At 49.9% G+C, this 17836-nt stretch overlaps 1 protein-coding gene across 3 annotated transcripts in view; it reads left to right on the forward strand.

The window, feature by feature from the left end:
• LOC146193737 (E3 ubiquitin-protein ligase RNF19A-like) overlaps positions 1-17836 on the forward strand; it is a 63914-nt gene that overhangs the window by 902 nt on the left and 45176 nt on the right. Inside the window, exon 1 of one of the 3 annotated variants that reach the window (XM_084602815.1) lies at positions 24-317. The exons of the other annotated variants lie outside the window; for them this stretch is intronic. The gene's annotated coding sequence lies outside the window, so the exon portion shown is untranslated. Of the gene's footprint in view, positions 1-23; positions 318-17836 lie in introns of those variants that run through there. 3 annotated transcript variants of the gene reach the window in all.

The following is a 17836-nucleotide window of genomic DNA, read 5'->3' on the forward strand; positions in this document are numbered from 1 at the left end:
GCGCGCACGGCGCAGCTGTGGTTCTCACTTGCTCTGCTGATCGCGGTGATTCACGCGTCGCGTTTTTTCTCTCCAGAGCATTGCGGGGTCATGTCATCACACCGGTGTGTGCGCGCCGATACGTCCACAGAGATCACGTATGCTTGCTGCGACACTGATCGCTAGTGCTACGACGCGAGTCGCGCCTGTCTCTTGGAGCGCCGATCGTCTACGTCGTCTAGGTCGGTGGTGTGTGTGCGCGCGCGCGCGGTCGTGTAGACTGCTTCGTGGTTCGTCGTGCATCTCGCAGCTGCGCGCTGGCATTCGTCTCATCAAACGTGAGTGCCGTCCGACCAACTCTGCGCGTGCTTGTATCTGTGTTGGCTCCATGGAGCGGCCCAGTACGGGGTCGCTGATTCGCGCGGCACATACTCAACCCCGGATAGAGATGTTTGCCGACCGTCTGTGGCGACGCACCCGCTGATTAAAAGCTGCGTGAGCTTCGTACAGCTGTTCGTGGGGTACTTGTGCATCTCTGCTGCTGTCTCATGTTCTGGAAACCACGTAGCGTAGGTGTGCGCGTCTCGAGCGTGACCCCATCCTCATCTAGCTAACGCGAATTGTTTTGGTTTGGATTGTTCATCCACTCTGTTGCCCGCCGAGTTGCGCGCGCGATTTGCGAGTACTTTTTTCCTCGTTTACTTTCAAGGACTGTCGGGCAGCGACCGACTTGATAGCAAACAGGCAGTAAAGTCCGATCGACGCGGCGGTATTTTGCAACCGTCTGATGGCAATAATGAAGTGATTTTCTATGTTTGTGCGATCGCCTGAGAGAAGCAGGGAAAGCCGAACACATACATGTTGCTGCCTTGCTTTCATCGCATCGCGACCGAAAGCAAAAATTGGTGTTGCCCACTTGAGGACATTGAGGCACGCTAGGTGGCGCATGCATATATACGTACTACTGATCAGGGTCTTAAAATACAAGGCCATGAAATACCTCGAGTAGCAGAATATAAATATCTGGGGGTATGGGTAAACGAAGGATTGGCATACATTGGAAAGCATGAGTAATCACTTAAGGCCAAAGGACGAAGGAATGCCGGGATAATGAAGCATAAGGCATTGTGGGGATACAATAGGTATGAGGTTTTGAGGGGTGTTTGGAAAGGAATTATGGTGCCCGGACTTACTTTCGGAAATGCGGTATTGTGCCTAAAATCAGAGGTACAGTCGACATAAGAAATAAATCAGATCCGTTGGACGATTAGCACTAGGTGCCCACGGCAAAACTACAAATGAGGCGGTACAGGGAGATATGGGCTGGGCATCTTTCGAAGTACGGGAAGCTCAGAGTAAAATATTATATGAGGAACGCCTGAGGAAAGTGGACAGTAACAGATGGGCAGCTAAAGTATTTAAATACCTGTACTTAAAAAGCGCTGACTCACAGTGTAGGAAAAGAGCTAGGAAACTAACTAGTAAGTATGCTAGTAACAAGGACGGAGAAATAAAGAGCATTAAGCAACAGGTGAAAAACACAGAAGCTAAAAATTGGATAAATTCGATGGAAAAGAAACAGAGTGTGGAACTATACCGAAAGTGGAAAATGCAGATCAGGAAGGAAGATTTCTTTGATAACTCAAGAGGCAGTGCCCTACTTCGTGAAGCTAGATCAGGGTGCCTTAGAACACGCAGCTACAAAAAGAAATTTAACAATGGAGATGACGCATGTGCTATATGTGGTAACTCCAGTGAAACAATTGACCATATTATACTGGAATGTAATGGTATCCATCCGGAAGTTGATGCAGGCGCATTCACTGTTTCTGAAGCTCTGGGGTTTAGAGATACCAGTGGCGCGGTGGAAACTAGCAAAACACGACTGGAAGATTGGTGGCTTAAAAGCAGAGAAGTGACATAATGTTAGTAATGTAGAAACGAAAATTTAATAAGTAGAATGATGGTTCAGTTAAGAAATCTAAATCAATAATTAAAATATAGGATAGATGGAATATAGGAGCGTCCCCTTTGAAACGGGGTGGTAGCAGTAGCTATCATGCTCATTTTCCTACCTATATTTTAATTATTGATGAAAAATGAGCATGATAGCTACTGCTACCACCCCGTTTCAAAGGGGACGCCGCTCCTATATTCTATCTATCCACTACTACACGCTATTTCCTAGGCTGTGGGAATATGGTGTTGACGGGAAAAAATAGAGGGGGGGGGGGGGGGGGGGCTTAATGTGACATCTGTATACAAGCCCTGTTGTGGATCCGTCACGCGGCGGATCGTTTCCTCTGCTGATAGGGGCGGCCATCTGTGTGTGACCGTTATCTGGCCGCTATCACATGTGTGCCGCAGTGTGGTCTGGGATCGAGGTGATTACACGTATGTACTACTACACCAAGCGCTCCGTCGCGTCTGGCCGGCTTTGGCTGGTCGCCGAGCGGAACTCCCCGCCGCGCTACGATAAGCGGCGTCGCCCGTGTGCGACGCTTTTGTTTCTGGCCCGTGTCACTCAAGGAGTGCGGTAACGAGAGTAAAACAAATAAAAAGATTGTTTGCTGCAGCTACGCAGCATCAGCCGGATTGGCGAACGTACTGTGTACAGTGAATTAACCCATTTGGGTGGTAAAAGCAGCGGCTTATGAAACTGTTGTTATTGCGCTTCAGAAATCGCAAAAAAAAAAAAAAGCTTCATGTGTGCTTCGCGGCACATTCTTTGGACTCCGCATATCGCGCATTCCTTGCGAACGGACGTGGGTCACTCCGCAACGAAACCAAGCGGAAAGAGCCTTCCTTTCGTTACAGCCGTTATTTCGTTGTAATTGCAGGGAATGTTTTGAGGCTTTTGCCTACTTTTTTTTTTTTTTTCAGTTTAGTCACGCTTCGGCGTGGGGCAGTGTGTGAAAAGGAGGCCACGAGTGTACCACTTCCTCTTGCGACCTTTTGCTTTCTTTGCTAAGCCTCCTTACACCTAGCAGCGTTTGATTGGGGATATGCTGACCGCGGGAAGCGAATGGTGCTCTCGCCTACTCTTGATGACGAGACGGGCAGCGTTTCGGCGGAGGTGCGACTCAGGACGACGGGGTGCTCTGCGATGTCTGAAGCGGCCCCAGCTGGGCGTAATGTGTTCGTAGCCCTTCACTACGGTGCCCATTTCTTGGTGGGAGGTGCGGGTGAGGTGGCCACCGATATGCAGGGACATCCCTTTCTTTCCTTCTTGCCACATTGATTCACAAGCGTTACTTCCCTCGGCTTTCATGGCAAGATGGCAGTCTCAGAGAAACTGAACACTGGTACGACAGCAGAAAAGTGGACGAGCAGTTTATGGGAAATTGCGGATCCTAGCGACAGTACCGCGCGTGCACGGAGCCATGTGCCTGAGTGCTTCTGCGCTCCATGGCAGAACAATCCCGGGTTTACCAAGGAAGTTTCGAGTGGGAAAACAGTTTGACAACGCGCCTACTGAGATTTTATGAAATATTTCTGCTACTGTATAGCTCCACGCTGCCTCCAGTGTAGGGGAATACGCGCCGCTTCTGAAGATGCCATCCTTTCAGAACAGCTGCGAGCCAGGCTCTAGAGAGAGAGGTTCTATAAGAAGTGTTCACTCTCGAATTCTCGTAGGTGGGGCCTTATAAAGTCTACAGCACCAGAGGCCTCAGCTGCCGAGCGAGCCCGATTGATCTGCTCAAGCTGTTCTTCCCAGCTAGTGTCGGACAGCAGCGCAGCCTTCAGCTGCTCTTCGTTAAGGCTATCTATGATTGGCTCTGGTTGTTGGCAAGCCTATGTGATGCGATCTATTGTGCAGATTCGTTGGATTCCGGGCGCTCCCCTTTTTATCGCGCTAGAATGAATCTTATGGTGGGGATGCAGGGTGTCCAGGCTGCTTCCGGTCGGTGCCCATAGCCAGTATTCAGGCAACATACACACGAGCAGCTGAACTTATAGCTCGCTTTGTTTGCGGGAAGGCTGCCTCGACTTACAACGCTGCTTCGAGACTCCCTATTTGCAAAAAGGGGGAGGGGGGGCTGTCAATTCTTTATCGTCTTCCTGATGCACCACACGCGTCGTCAGTGCGGACGTGCTGATTGGTCTCGGCGTAACAGGTGCAAGCCAGCACGTGGCGCTATCTGGCGCCCTTAGGACTATCTGCGCATGCGCAGTGGAGCTCATGGTAGCGAATTTAATAATGATGTAGTGCAACTCCAATACCTGAGGTACGCGCTCTTGTAGTGTTATTTGCCCTCGGCCATTCGCGTGTCCGGCGCGCGAAAATATAACGCAGTCACGGAAGCCGCGGCAAGAAAGCTTTTTCAATGCTTTTCAGTCGGCCTTTTCTATTAGGGCTTAATTTGCTGTTCGCAGCTTTTGATATCTGTGTGTAGCAGAGTGCAGGCGGCGGTGATTTTTTTTTTTTTTTTCGCCCAAATCCACCTTAGCAGACCTTTAAACGCGTGGTTGCATTAGCGGTGCGGCGACGTTTATCACTGCGCAAGCCACTTATCACTCCTCTGCTTAAAAGCGCACTTTTCTAGGCCCACGCTAACCAGCGCTTTTGAATCGAAAGGCCCCTGCTACAAGCGCGTAGTTTTGCGCGCTCGTTAATTCAATGTGTTATGTATTACAAAATGGAAAAAAAAACGCACGGGGCGATCTTTCCCAATGGCTTCGTCGCATTTATTTCCGAATCCGCTGCACGGTCAAACGTTGCCACTGTCAGCTGTGTCGTGCCCTTTAGCAAATGCCAGTTTCTGTGCCGCTGCTCTCCCTCGTGCGGTCTATCTGCTACTGAATATTTACGTAAAATCGCTCGGTGTTCCACAGTTTTTGCGAGAGCGGCCGGAAAAGCGTCACCACGTAACATTATAACATCACTGTTCTAGTTATGCAGTACCCTAGGAGCTGAGCACTGAAAGATATTCGTCCGTCGCATATGTTTTCTTCCGACCTACCCACGCTTCCTGCTCGTATAAGCTGTCGGTTAAACTTGACGCATTGTGTGAAACCATATAACATACCTTTTTTTTCCTTTATTTTTTTTTTTTTTCTTTTTGCGGTCTTACCGCATGATCTCAGATTGGTAGGGGTTTCCGTACAGTGTTCGGTAACCGCCCTCTGCGTTGCGGTAATCTTGGAGATGAGATTCCCCCAGCCGAAAAGGTTATTCGTCGTTTATCCGAAGCGTGGAGAACCGAACCCCGTGTATGGAGGGCAAGACGGGTGACCCGGGGGGACGGGAGTATGGAAGCGTGTGTGCGTGCAATACACGCCGATGGCTTGGTGCAATCGGTTGCGAGTGTGGTGGACGCCCTCCGAGGGCTGGCGGGTGTAGCAACCCAGCCGTGCTTGTATATGTTCGTGCTGAGTGGTTACGAAAGCGAAAAACCTCTTCCAAGCCGACGGGAAGCGTGAAGGCGCGGCCACCTTTTTGCCTCGCAAAATATATGCCTTTCGCCCGGGCGTGGCGGTGGGAAAAGAAGAAAAAAAAAAATTTGAATTAAGCCCCTCTCTGAAGCGTACGTAGCAGCGACGCGCCGAGGTCATGGGAGCGGCGTTCTTTTTGTGTGTTTTTGTTTATGAGGTTTAACGTAGTGAAGAGGTCTGGAAATTCCGATCACCTGGGGCTCTTTTACGTACACTGATATCTTTTATTACAATGCACGCGTCGTATGGACAGATATACTTGGTGAATGTGCATAGTGTCACCTGCAAATTTCTGCAGTCTATACTCCGTTTCATACATAAAGTGCAACACTACCAAAGCTACAGCTCTCGTTCGCGCTCTCCGCATCCGCGATAAAAAATAGTGCCTGCTCTTGACGAGAGAAAATAATAGTTGCTTTGTCTGCAAGCTTAATACATTTTGCATTTGCCATCAACTTCATAAAAAGTACCTTTTTTAGGGAGAAAAGGTTGGATTCGGCTAATTTGTATGTTTTTTTTTTTTATGTCGTTTTTGTTCGTGCCGCGTTTTGCTGCCCCGCAACCTTGCCAGCTGTGCCACCAGATGACGCTGGCTGTGGCCTCCGCGCTGCGCATCTCGAGAAAATGGTTCTTTGGTGCGCATTTTTTCTATAAGATCCGCTCTGTGAAGATGTCTAAGCATGCGAAGCATGTTATTGCAAACGTTTATGCTCGGAATAGAGCCTGTTTCGGCAGGAACCACTCGCCTACAGAACGAGCGCGTAGTGATACGCCTCCTGTTTTTTTTCTTGCGGACTATTTGCGTAGCTTTCGCTGCGTTGCACCTGATGTATGAAACGGAGTATAGAAGCCGGCAACCAGTGAGTGCACGAAAACCTGCCGCGGTGGCTCAGTTGTTGGGGCGCTGGACTGCTGCGTCAGAGGACGCCTGGTTTGATCCCACTATCTTGCTTTTCGATATAGGGTCAGCTGTCTATTTTTTATCTTTATTGTATACCTTGCAAGGTACACGATCGCGCACACCTTGTACGAGGCAGATGCGAAATACAGCTGGCGCCGTTGCGTCTGGTAAATAGATACCTCACACACGCGCAGCCAAAATGTGCCGTTACATCCGCCGCCCGATGGGGACGCCCTCGGTGTGGTGTGCCCATCCATTTGCCTACTGCCCTGGACACCGACACGCTGCTCAAGGAGAGCATTGGGTAAACGTGTATGGTTTCCTTGTCAGTAACGATATATAGCTGGCAGTGTAGATGGATTCTGTAGCATGATTGAGAGGGTGGCATGCATCGTAATTAAGCCTAGTAAGCGGTATAAACTGTGAAGGTTGAACAAGCATACGCGCCTACGTGCAGTCGTGATGACCAGGCAGTCGAAATCTTCTGCGAAGATGTAGACCCACACATGCTACGTGGATGACAAAGTGACAATCTCTATGTCGCATGCGTGGCCACGCCACACTGCACACTTGCTACTGCTGCCACGGTTAGAGCTTCCTCTCCCACCGCGGCGGAGGAAACCGCGATCGCGTTGGCCATTGCCGACCCACGTACGCACAGTTCTTAGTGACTCTAAACGTGCGATTCGAAATTATTCTAAAGGCCTGCCCAACCGCCGCACGCATACTCCGCGGCGGCCGCACTCCCGATCATAAAATCCACTTAGTCTCCGCCCACGCGGGGAACTCTGGGAACGAAGGGGTCGACCGACTAGCCCGAGATCTAACAAACCGGGCGGGCGGATCCTGAGGTTTTCGGCGAGGCTTTCTTGACTTTTGCTGAAATCACTAACCTACACTCAGAGACGAGGCGATGCTTCTTGCCTCCCCTTTCTGACCTTGACAGAGCGCAGGCCACCATGCCCCGTAAACTTCAAATTTTATTCTCAGCTATTCGAGGTTGGCACGGATTGCCGACGGGGAATACGACCCTATTTGCCCCAATTGCGACTGTTCAGTAACGGCCACATTGACACACACACCCTTTGGGGATGTAGGGGAAGACCACCCCCTCGTGCTTTACTGCCAGCTCCCTTCGAGGAGAGCTGGGACCAACTTCTTACGTTCTCAGACGAGAAGACGCAGCTGGCGCTTGTCTCGTGGGCCCAGAGCGTCGCCCACACCTGGGGGCCACGCCAGGCCGGCATGCCTTAATGATTACTCTTTTGGCAATAAAAGTTGTTTCTCTCTCTCTTGGCAGTGGGGAAACTAAAAACACAATACACTGTTTTGATGGGCGACTTCAATGCTAAGGTAGGCAGAAAGCATGCTGGAGATCAGGCAGTGGGTAACTATGACATTGGGTTAAGGAATAGCAGGGAGGAGGTATTACTTGAGTTTGCTGAACGAAATAGCTTGCGAATCATGAATACCTTCTTCAGCAAATGGAAGAGCCGGAAGTGGAAAAACCCTAAAAGGGGACTGAAAATGAATATGCAGAAGATTAAACTAATCTTCAACAGCCTCGGGAAGGAACAGCAGTTTGCAATACACTGTAAAAAAATGTGTGTGAACTTACAGGTATTTTTAAAAAAAATTTCTGTGCCAGTACAGATAATATCTGTTCTGCTTCATTAACCGAAATACGTTCACGAAAAAAAACAGCAATTTTTTGTTTTCCAGCCGAAACCTTGATTGGAAGGCAAACAATTAGATATATTGCCAGGGGGCGCTCGGAGCGAAAGACGTTGAAGTGAATCTGCTCCGCACTCGCAGAACGTACTACCTAGAACTCGGACCGTGGAATTTCACCTGTACCGGGTCAGTTAAGCTAGCCCCACTCACCAATATCGTGACAAATCTGGTGGAGGTGCGGGTTAGCTTAACTGAGCCGCCTGGTTTATTTTCTACCACAAACTATTCAGTTTGTGGTAGAAAATACTTGAATAGTAAGTAAATTTTGAATAGAAAGCGAAATTGTATGACAACCCTGAAGGCACTGTCCGATGATCGGCTGCGTAGCAATTTTTATTCGAAAGGAGATAACTAGTGGCGCCACATTGAGGTTCTTTGTTGGTTGGCTCCCTGCTACAGGGGTATCTGTTACGCATTTTGCACATTGCCTCTTTTCGGTGGCTAGACAATAGAGAGTTTTAGTACTGCGTACGTAAGCACACGCAGAACCCTTGCGTACGTAGGCGGCCTGCGTGCTGCTTACTGCGCATGCGTCATACGCATCACGATTGTTGCGTACTGCGTATACGTTGCTCGCGTACGCAGAAATCCCTACCTCTGCGTGCGTTCGCTGAACCGTCTGCGTGTTGTTCTCGCGTATGCGTATGAGAAAGCTCGACAGACACGTTTGGCTATATGGCCGCGCATGATAAGCAGCAAACACGCATCGCGTGTTCGTTTCTTTTTCATTGCAAGCGATTTGACGCTTCGCAAGAAGTAAAATCTTCTATTTCATTTGTTGCTCCGCAGTAGAGGGCGCGGATTGCTTTATGCGACGCACAAATTGTTTTCTATGAATGCGCTGCGCGAACGCTCGAACTTCTAGCTGGTGTACTTCGTCGCCAGGATCTCTAAAACTTGAAGCAGTAAGTACCAAGTTTCCCGTGGGCTTTACACCTATAGACAAACGCCGTATTAACAAACAAATGGAGCGCTCGCGACCCCGCCGCTGACTGGGGGTGAAATATATAGGCTTACCACCTATGCGAATATGTGGAAGCGAAAGATTTCAAAGCCATTTTATGTCTTCACGGGGGCACCTATGATTTTGTTTTTGGTATAGAGCAACTACAAACATCCTAGAACAGACTGTGAAAATATGAAATGCCATTTCATAGGCGGAGTATCTATATAACGCTGCGTGACTTATAGGGGTACGAGCTGGTAGGGCCCTTAGAAAACATGTAAACACAACTTACCGCAGTATCTTTCTTGTTTAGCACAGTACCAATGGAGGCTGCTTATCATTAAATGTTGGCGAGTATACTTTGAATAAATGTATGACAAAGTATGCTGAGTCATTCCGCGGGTAATCTATTTATAAACGCCGCTAAAATATGTGTTGTGAAGCCGTACCGCATACACGCTCGCTATGCGCTGGGTGCTTCTCCCAATCGCGGAAGCTTCTCGTATACAGCTGCCGTATGTACTAAATTTTCTTGATACCTTTCATTCAAAGTAAGCAGCCCATAGACAAAACTACATTAAAAAGGCATTTTTAAACTTCGGAAGGGAACGGTCCATTGTAGAAGACGGCGGCGCAGCCGACGCTATATTCGATCGCAGACGACGTCGGCGACCGCGAACGACATTCGTGTGGGCAGACGGACTGTTGGTCGTCTGCTGTTGTGCACGGCTCGTTTTTCGTGCCGAGCGATGACTGCTTTTAGCTTAAAAGCTTGTATCATTTGAGCGGCCACCTTTCGGAAGAGCAGACAGCTAAATTTCATGCGTATGTAGGTTTTTACAACGCAGATTCATCGAGGCGCGGTAAATATTGTTTGGCCCCAAAAAAGCCGTAGCATATTTTGTCATACTTTTTCTTCAAAACATTCGCTAACTTTAAACTATCTGCCGTGTTCATTGGGGCTGGCCTAAACCGGAAAATTATTTTGGTAAGTTTTCTTTGCCTATGGGCCACGGTGTCGACTTTTACGGCATACGTTTCGTGGCATTTTAAATATACTCCGCCTCTCTAATGAGACTTCGTATAGTTTCGCAGTGTATTCTCCGAGGTTCATAGTTACTTTGCACTGAATAATGACATCATAGGCGCACTGTTAACTCGGAAAACTGCTTTGGCGTGACATTGTTTCTATCGGAAAAACGGTTTGCTTCTTGGGATTTAAATTTGCACGGGGTTGTATTGTTAATTTTCGTTTTCTACTACGTTTGCTGGGGGGTAGTGCTCCGATTCGGTTAAAGTTATTAATTATATCCTCTGTAACAACGACGGACCAAATCAGCACCTTTGCGGCATGGGTTCCATCTCTCGCCTGTCGGAAAAACAAAGAAGCCAGAGTTCCTGCGCTGCAAAATTCAGTTTTTGAATGGCTGCGAAATGGCACTGCACAGGCCACCGCGCTTGCCGCGTTAGCTTTCAGACCCCTGCGTACGTATACGCTTCCGCCCTACTAAAAGTCTTTCTGTGGCATGTACGCGACCGTGGCGTAGCGTTCCGCAAAGTACGTGGGCTGTGCGTACGTAGCGCTCACTACGCAGTACTAAAACTCTCTAATGACGGTTGCGAGGCCAACCTTATGGGTGCCATCGAGTATTGCCAGCGCCGAGAGATATTCGTGAGATGTAGTTGGCAAGGCTTTCGCTTAAAATAGTGTTCGTTGAAGAAATTGGCCCCTAACGCAATTTTATTGTTGTTACAGACTGACAACTTGAAATAAAAGACGAGTAAAAAAAAAAAGATATATTTGCATCATGATTTTCACTGAGGCAGAAAAAAAAACAGAAATAAAAACAAAAAACGCGGTATAACGTCAATTTACAAAAATGTTCTATCAGTTGTAAACAGAAAAACTAAAATCGCAGAAAAAAAATTAAAAATTAGGGAACATAGCAGAACAAAAATTTTCTGGCAGTTGTCCTGCCCGAAATTTTTCTGTTCTCACAGTGTAGGTACCGAAGCACTGGAAGTGGTAGGCAAATATGTCTACTTAAGACAGGTAGTGACCGCAGATCCGGACCACGAAAGGGAACTAGGAGACTAAAATTGAGATGGAGCGCATTTGGCAGGTACTCAAACATTATGATTAGTAGCTTACCGGTATCACTTAAGGAGGAACGTGTATAACAGTTGCATCTTACCTGTACTCACCTATGGGGCTGAAACGTGGAGATAACGAAAAGGGTTCTACTTAAGTTGAGGACAACGCAGAGGGCTATGGAACGAAAAATGGTAGGGGTAACATTAGAAGATAGGAAGCGTGCAGAAGGGGTCAGAGAAATAGCTCTGGTTACTGACATTCAGTTGAAATTAAGAAGAAAAATTGGCATGGGCAGGAGGTGTAGCGCGAAGAGAGGGCAATTCCGATGGTCTCTGAGAATAACCAGTTGGATTCCAAGGGAAGGAAAGCGCACCATGGGAGGGGGTGTGGGGAGGGGGGGGAGGGGCAGAAAGCTGGGTGGGCGGATGAGGTTGAGAAGGTCGCAGGGGTCAAGTGGATGCAGCTAGCACATGACCTGGCTATTTGGAGGAATGTGGTAGAGGCCTTCGCCCTGCAGTGGACGATGATGATGATGATATGCGTACAACGCAAGCGATGTTGTAGCCCAGCCACAGTGGTGCCGTGTCGGTCGTGGACATCAATCAATGGTGCCCTTCGCCGGGGAATGGCCTGACTGCGCGCTTTTGGCCGAACAAGGTACTGATATGATCGGAGGACCAGGAGCACCGCAAGGCGTTGAGGAAGGCAGAAGACGGCAGGAGTTGATAGGAGAAGAGCAAACTGGAGATTTATTTTACATATTTACAATACATAAACGCGCAAGCACGTGAAAGTGATCGAGGTAGCTCATAATGAACTGAGAGCACAGGCGAGACACACCGAGGCAGCCCTCGTAGGCTGCTTAAATCACCTTTCAGTCCCACTGTGGAACCCGGAGCCGCTTCTTTTGGCTCCACCCATGGCTTCTTTGGCTCCGCCCAATTGTTCCACCAGCACCTCACGCACAAACGCGCACACATACACACACCTCCTCGCACTTGTGCTGGGAACACGGTATACCACTGCACAACAGCCAGGCCGTCCCCGTTCTCTCTGAAGCGGCGATGTCCCATCTGGTTTCAGCCATCTTCAGTGGTGCCGGTCAGACGATGGTGCACACATCCTCAGCAGCACAATCGAGTGGGGGAGGGTATTTTTGCAGGTCGTGATCGCGCAATCACGTGACACAACAGTGACGTGGAGCAACTACGTCACTTCTACGTGTCCTGTCGACGTTTTTCTTTCCTTTTTTTTTTCTTTTTTTCTTTTTTACTGGGGCAATGAGAAAAGCGCTTGGCCGTCCGAACGCGGCTTCGAGCTGGCGGAGGGAGAGCATATATCTAGCCGTCCGCACGCTTTCTTCTGTATTTTTTTCCCCTCATTAAAGGGGCTTTAGGGGCGGGCAGGCTAGCCAACGTAGACAGCGTGGTTTCAAACGAGTGACGGCTTGGAGCTGCCCTCGCTAAAGCAGTATGCACGCTGGCCTCCTCCTTTTTCGCTAGCTGTGAGGTATGGGCTGGTTTGGCTTGAGAGGCAGCGGAGGGAGTGCTGAAGATTTGCTGTGTCGTTTACCTGGCTCAATCAGCCGCTTTTGCACCTTAAAAGTTACGCCTCAATTATGTACATACAACTATATATATAGTGGCGTATCCGTAAGCTAAGTAACATCTTGTATAATTTCACAGCTTAATTTCAAACATCCACGTTTACGCGCCGCAAGATGCTGTAAAGTTATTTGCTTTTTGCCACTAAAAAACTGCATGTGTGTGGGCGCGCGTGTGTGCAAATAACTCATGCGCAGGTACTCAATATATTTGAGGCCCCGCATAAGGTCAGTACTCTTGCACGTTTTCATTGTAGTGAGGAAGCAAACTCACAATCCATGCAGCGCGCTGCGAAGAAGCAGACTCGCGACTCGAAGTCTCTGCGTCGCTTCGAATACCAGCTCTAACCCCTCCAGACCACCGGAAGAAAGAGAACGAAAGCAAAAACTGCGAACGCACAAAATCTGCGCTCACTCATTCCCCTGGGGGAGGAAAATTCTGTTTACTGCTCATGAGGGAGGGGAGAAGACTGTGTTGGAGGAGGAGCCATGGCTTGGACAAAACTAACTGCCGCGAGCGCTTCCTCTAACAAGGAAAAAAAAAAAAAAGAAAGACTCCGTGAGATACGCGAACGTGACGTGTAGGCTACGTCACTTATGTGTCACGTGATTGCGCATCGTCTACCTGCAAAAACATTCTCCCATCGAGTGGCACGTGCAGCAGCATCTTTGAGTCAACAGTAGCCATCTCCCACCGCTGGGTCATAACACGACGGCGCGCCCCGGCTCCTGGTTCGCCCCAGGCCATGGTCCATTGTTCATAGGAGGGGTGCCGAAGATCAAAAGACGCCCGTTCCGGTTGCCGACAAGAGTGCTTGACTTCAATTAGCTTGTCGGGAAGATAAGGATCCGTGCTCCTTTGTACTGACGTCCCCCGTCAACACGCCTCGGCCCGCTGTCGCAAGGAAAAACCACATCCGGCCTTCCAGTGGCGCTCTCCGAATGCGTGGACCCTCCGCGACGATTTAGGGCCCCGGGCATGACAGTACTATGCTTTCTTTCATCCGTAAGGTAATCCGTTGTCAGGAGCTCTGGCTTTCCTGTTTAGGGAGCACCGGTGGAACTTGGGGACCCTATGGTCGAATGATGCGCCGGCGTTGATTCGGAAGCTGCGACTCGGCGTGGTCGCTCGTGTATATCGCCTCGTGTGATAATTTCAATGTTTTCCTCGCTTTCCGCCGCCGTGGGCCTTTGCGTCATCTTTTGTTACTTTGCCAACGAGTGCGCGACGGTGTGGTGGGGACAATAAAAATGATGTGAGGCTTCAGTTTGGCAGCCGACGTCGCTTGCCGCCTTCCGTCACTCGTCCTTGAGAGTCGCATGCGTCGTCCTTACGGCATCGAACGTAACGAGGGGAGGAGCCCCTTGTGGCCCCCTCGGGGGTCATGCGTAGCTTTCCTCGTTCGTAGATGCGCGCGCGATGGCCCCCTCCCCTTCCCACGAGTCGTGCGTGCAGTCGTGAGCAAAAGTGGTATACAACACTCCGCCAGTGACAGAGCTGGGGAAAACTGCATCGAAATGCCATCTAGCGACAGCGTAAAGGGATAGCGACATCCACACATGCATGTGGATAAAATGGGGCACCGCCACTTAGATCTTAGATAGCTGTTGCTAGGTAAAGTTGGGATGCAGTTTTCTCGAACTCCGCCTCCGGCTGAGTGTTGTGTACCACTTTTGCTCACGACTGTAATGCACCGATGCCCGCGGGCTGTTGTGTCTCGTCGTGTCCACCGCAGGCAACGAATGGCAGCGTACGCCGAGCCAGCTGCAGGCTGTCGCAGATTGCCACCTTCGTACTTCCCTTTTTGCCCGATTGCCTTCCCGGCTCCCGTGAGCCGGTCAGGATGCGCCATGATTCTTAATGTTGCTTGGTAGCATATGGGGATCTGAGCTGCACGATCCGCAGATATCCTGCCCGCTGAACGCGTATAGAGGATGGCCGAGTGAGAAAGGGACAGCATGCATTTGGGAAGTATACTGTGAAGCCTTCGGTAGCACCAGACCAGCGATCTCGTGAGGGGCTGCAGTGTGTGATGTTGCTAGCGCTGTCTTGCCAGTGCTCGCACATAGGGTCAGAGTATGGGAGCCTAGCGTGAAACCAAATTGAGGGCAGTCTTCTCGGCAGCGAGTAACCGTTCCTCTCTCAGCTGAAAGTGTGGTGTTGCAGTCGCTCTGACGGTGGCAGTAATCGTTAAAACTGCTTACAGTTTCCCAAAAAGCCCCCTGGTGGTCAGTGCAGCTCTTGTCACTGCTGACTTGTTCAAAAGTTGTTCTTCGTCGGTTAACATAGAGGACGGCGTAGCTTCACCCGGCCGTCAGTCATGCTTCACTTGTGCTGGTAGTCGCGGTACTTGGCGGGCTGTTGCGCCATTGCTTCCCGTCCGGCTGCGCATTAATCACGGAAACAAGGCTTTCAGTCGGGCGAGACGGAAGTGATGGACGAAGGGCCCCTGCCTCGTACCTGGAGGTATTCGGGGCCACTACATTGCGCCGACACTGGGATCGGCGACGCCGCCTTTGCCAAGAGAGATGTGGTCGATTTTTGTGACTTTTCATTCCCCTGTTGTTTCTTTCCAAATTTCTCACAGGACTTCTTGCATTTTTTTTTAGCAATATGATTATTAAGTTAGAGCACATTCTTTGGCATATCATTGTCAGGTCAGCATCTTCTAGAATACAGCCAATACATGTTTACTGGCAGGCTGGTTAATCATCATTAGCCCGACTATACCCACTACAGAGCGAAGATCTCTCCCATCTTCCGACACTTGACCCGTGCGAACTTCTTCGGAAATTCCATTCTCGTCGCCGATGAGGGCCCCGCGGCGTCTCGGTGGTTAGAGCTACTCTACCGAGGGAGCAGTTAATCGCATCGAGCAGCGACGACCGCGTTTTAGTGGAGGAGCAATGTAGAAAACTTCCACGTGCTGTATGATGTCAGTGCACGCTGAAGACACCCAGTAGTAAAAACCCTCCTCCATTATGGCGCCTTTTGTAGCGAACATGCTCGCTTTTCGTTTCTTTATCTGACGATAGACCCCATTAATGAAACCGAATCGGTGGCCGCTGCAGCGAGAGCGGTGGCCTCCAGGCATCCCGGTAATGAGAACATGAGCCCTGACTTGATAGTCGGCCCTCGGGTCGTCTTCCCTCGTCTATGTTTTGCTATGGCTCTTAACAACAAACTTATTTCCCAATACAGCGAGCTGTTAGTAGCCTAATCATCATCTTCATCGGCCTGACTATACGCACTGCAGGGCGCAGGCCTCTCCCATATTTTTCCACTTAACCCGGTTCTGTGCTAGCTGCATCCACTTGACCCCTGCGATCTTCTTAACCTCATCCGCCCACCTAACTTTTTTCCACCTCCTGCTACGCTTTCCTTCCCTTGGAATCCAGTTTGTTACCTTAAGCGATCATCGGTTACCCTCTCTTCGCACTACATGTCCTGCCCATGCCCATTTCTTCTTAATTTCCACTAGAATGTCGGTAGGGAAGGAAGAGCAGTTTACATTAGGTAGCGATGTACTGGAAGTAGTAGGCGAGTATGTTGCTTAGGACAGGTAGTAACCACAGATCTGGACCATGAAAAGGAAATAACAAGAATAAGATTGGGATGGAGCGCATTTGGCAAGCACTCGCAGATTATGACTAGCAGCTTACCGGTATCGCTCAAGAGCAAAGTATACAACAGTTGCATCTTACCTGTACTCCTATGGGGCTGAAACGTGGACGCTAACCAAGAGGGTTCTAAAGTTGACAACGCAGAGGGCTGTGGAACGAAAAATGGTAAGGGTAACATTAAGAGATGAGAAGCGTGCACACTGGGTCAGAGAAATAACTCAAGTAACCTAATAGTAATAGTAAAACGTCTATTTTATTGTTAACCGGCGTTCAAGTTAATACGTCTTTGCAATATTCTGGTGCGCACCTCCGATATGACGGTGCTTTTGCGAGGAACGCGGTCTGCTATAACCCGAATAGTCGTCGGTCACGGCTTTCCGGTGACGTGGGCGGACGACATCCGAGAGAACGGAAAACGGAACTGTTCTCTACGCCGCCCTTGCTGCCTATGTCCAACCTGTGTACCTGGAACCGATGGACGCTCTTTTCAAGGATGATTCACCCTACGTGTGCGCGCATGAGTAATCATAGCGCTCGCGGTCGATGCTAACCTACTGCTATCTCGGATTTGCGTAGCACTTGGCTGATTCCGGAGACCTCATGCATCCCGTCGGCTTATTCCTTCCTTTTTTTGCATTGCCGTGACTATGAATCATCGCCCACAGTGTCACACGGCGTCAGCGGTGTGAACACGCGCTTACGTCAGCGCGGTCGGGCGTTGGCGTGTATACTGCCGTAAACTGTTTGTCACCGCAGCGGTTTAAACGGCGTAATTTTCGCGAGCTGCGTCTTTAAAAAGCAGGATTGATAATCTGATCGCTCCTAACGACTCACGGGCGCCTGCAGACGCAAACCCGCGTCTGCGGACGTTGGCGCTGACGCCAGAGCCTCTTCCTGTTGCAGCATCCGCCGCGAAAGCCCGTCGCAAAATGAGGCCGGATTTCGATGCCCTTTTCCATCCGTCGCTGGCTGCTAATTTACGCACGCTCGAGCCCCTCCGGTTCCTTTTGATGCCTCATCAGAGAGCCCCCCTTCATTCTACTGAGCGACTGTAATGAACACTGCCGCTGGACACTGGCAGTGTAATAAATACTTATTCTCTCCCCTTGCTCTGTCATCCTAGGGTCGCAAGTGGCGCGTGGCAGTAAGCTGTAGGGAATGTATATGGGGCCTGGAGAATCGCCTAGCTCTGCAGGTGGCGGTGACGTCCTTTGAGCTCGGGGATATTAACGGAGCTCTTGCTTTGTCGATCGTTTCCGCGTGCAGTTATAGTTCGCCGGCCGTGCCGCTTCTTTTAGGGCTGCCACCTCGCCGAGAAACACGCGCTTCGGTTTTGCGAGAGGTTGCTCACACGCGGCATGTGCGTGTCTCAAGAAGACGCGGGCTCGTGCATCAGTATCCGCCTGCTTGCGCCTGCTGCTTCTACATCGCCACACTGATGTTCACTTGCTATTGGACTGCTCGTCTGTGATTAGTTTTGCCCCGATACGGTCGCGCAGCGTTTAGGGCAATACTCTG

Source organism: Amblyomma maculatum, chromosome 4, assembly GCF_055883805.1.
Source record: "Amblyomma maculatum isolate TAMU_Amacu chromosome 4, ASM5588380v1, whole genome shotgun sequence".
Lineage (NCBI taxonomy): Eukaryota > Metazoa > Arthropoda > Arachnida > Ixodida > Ixodidae > Amblyomma > Amblyomma maculatum.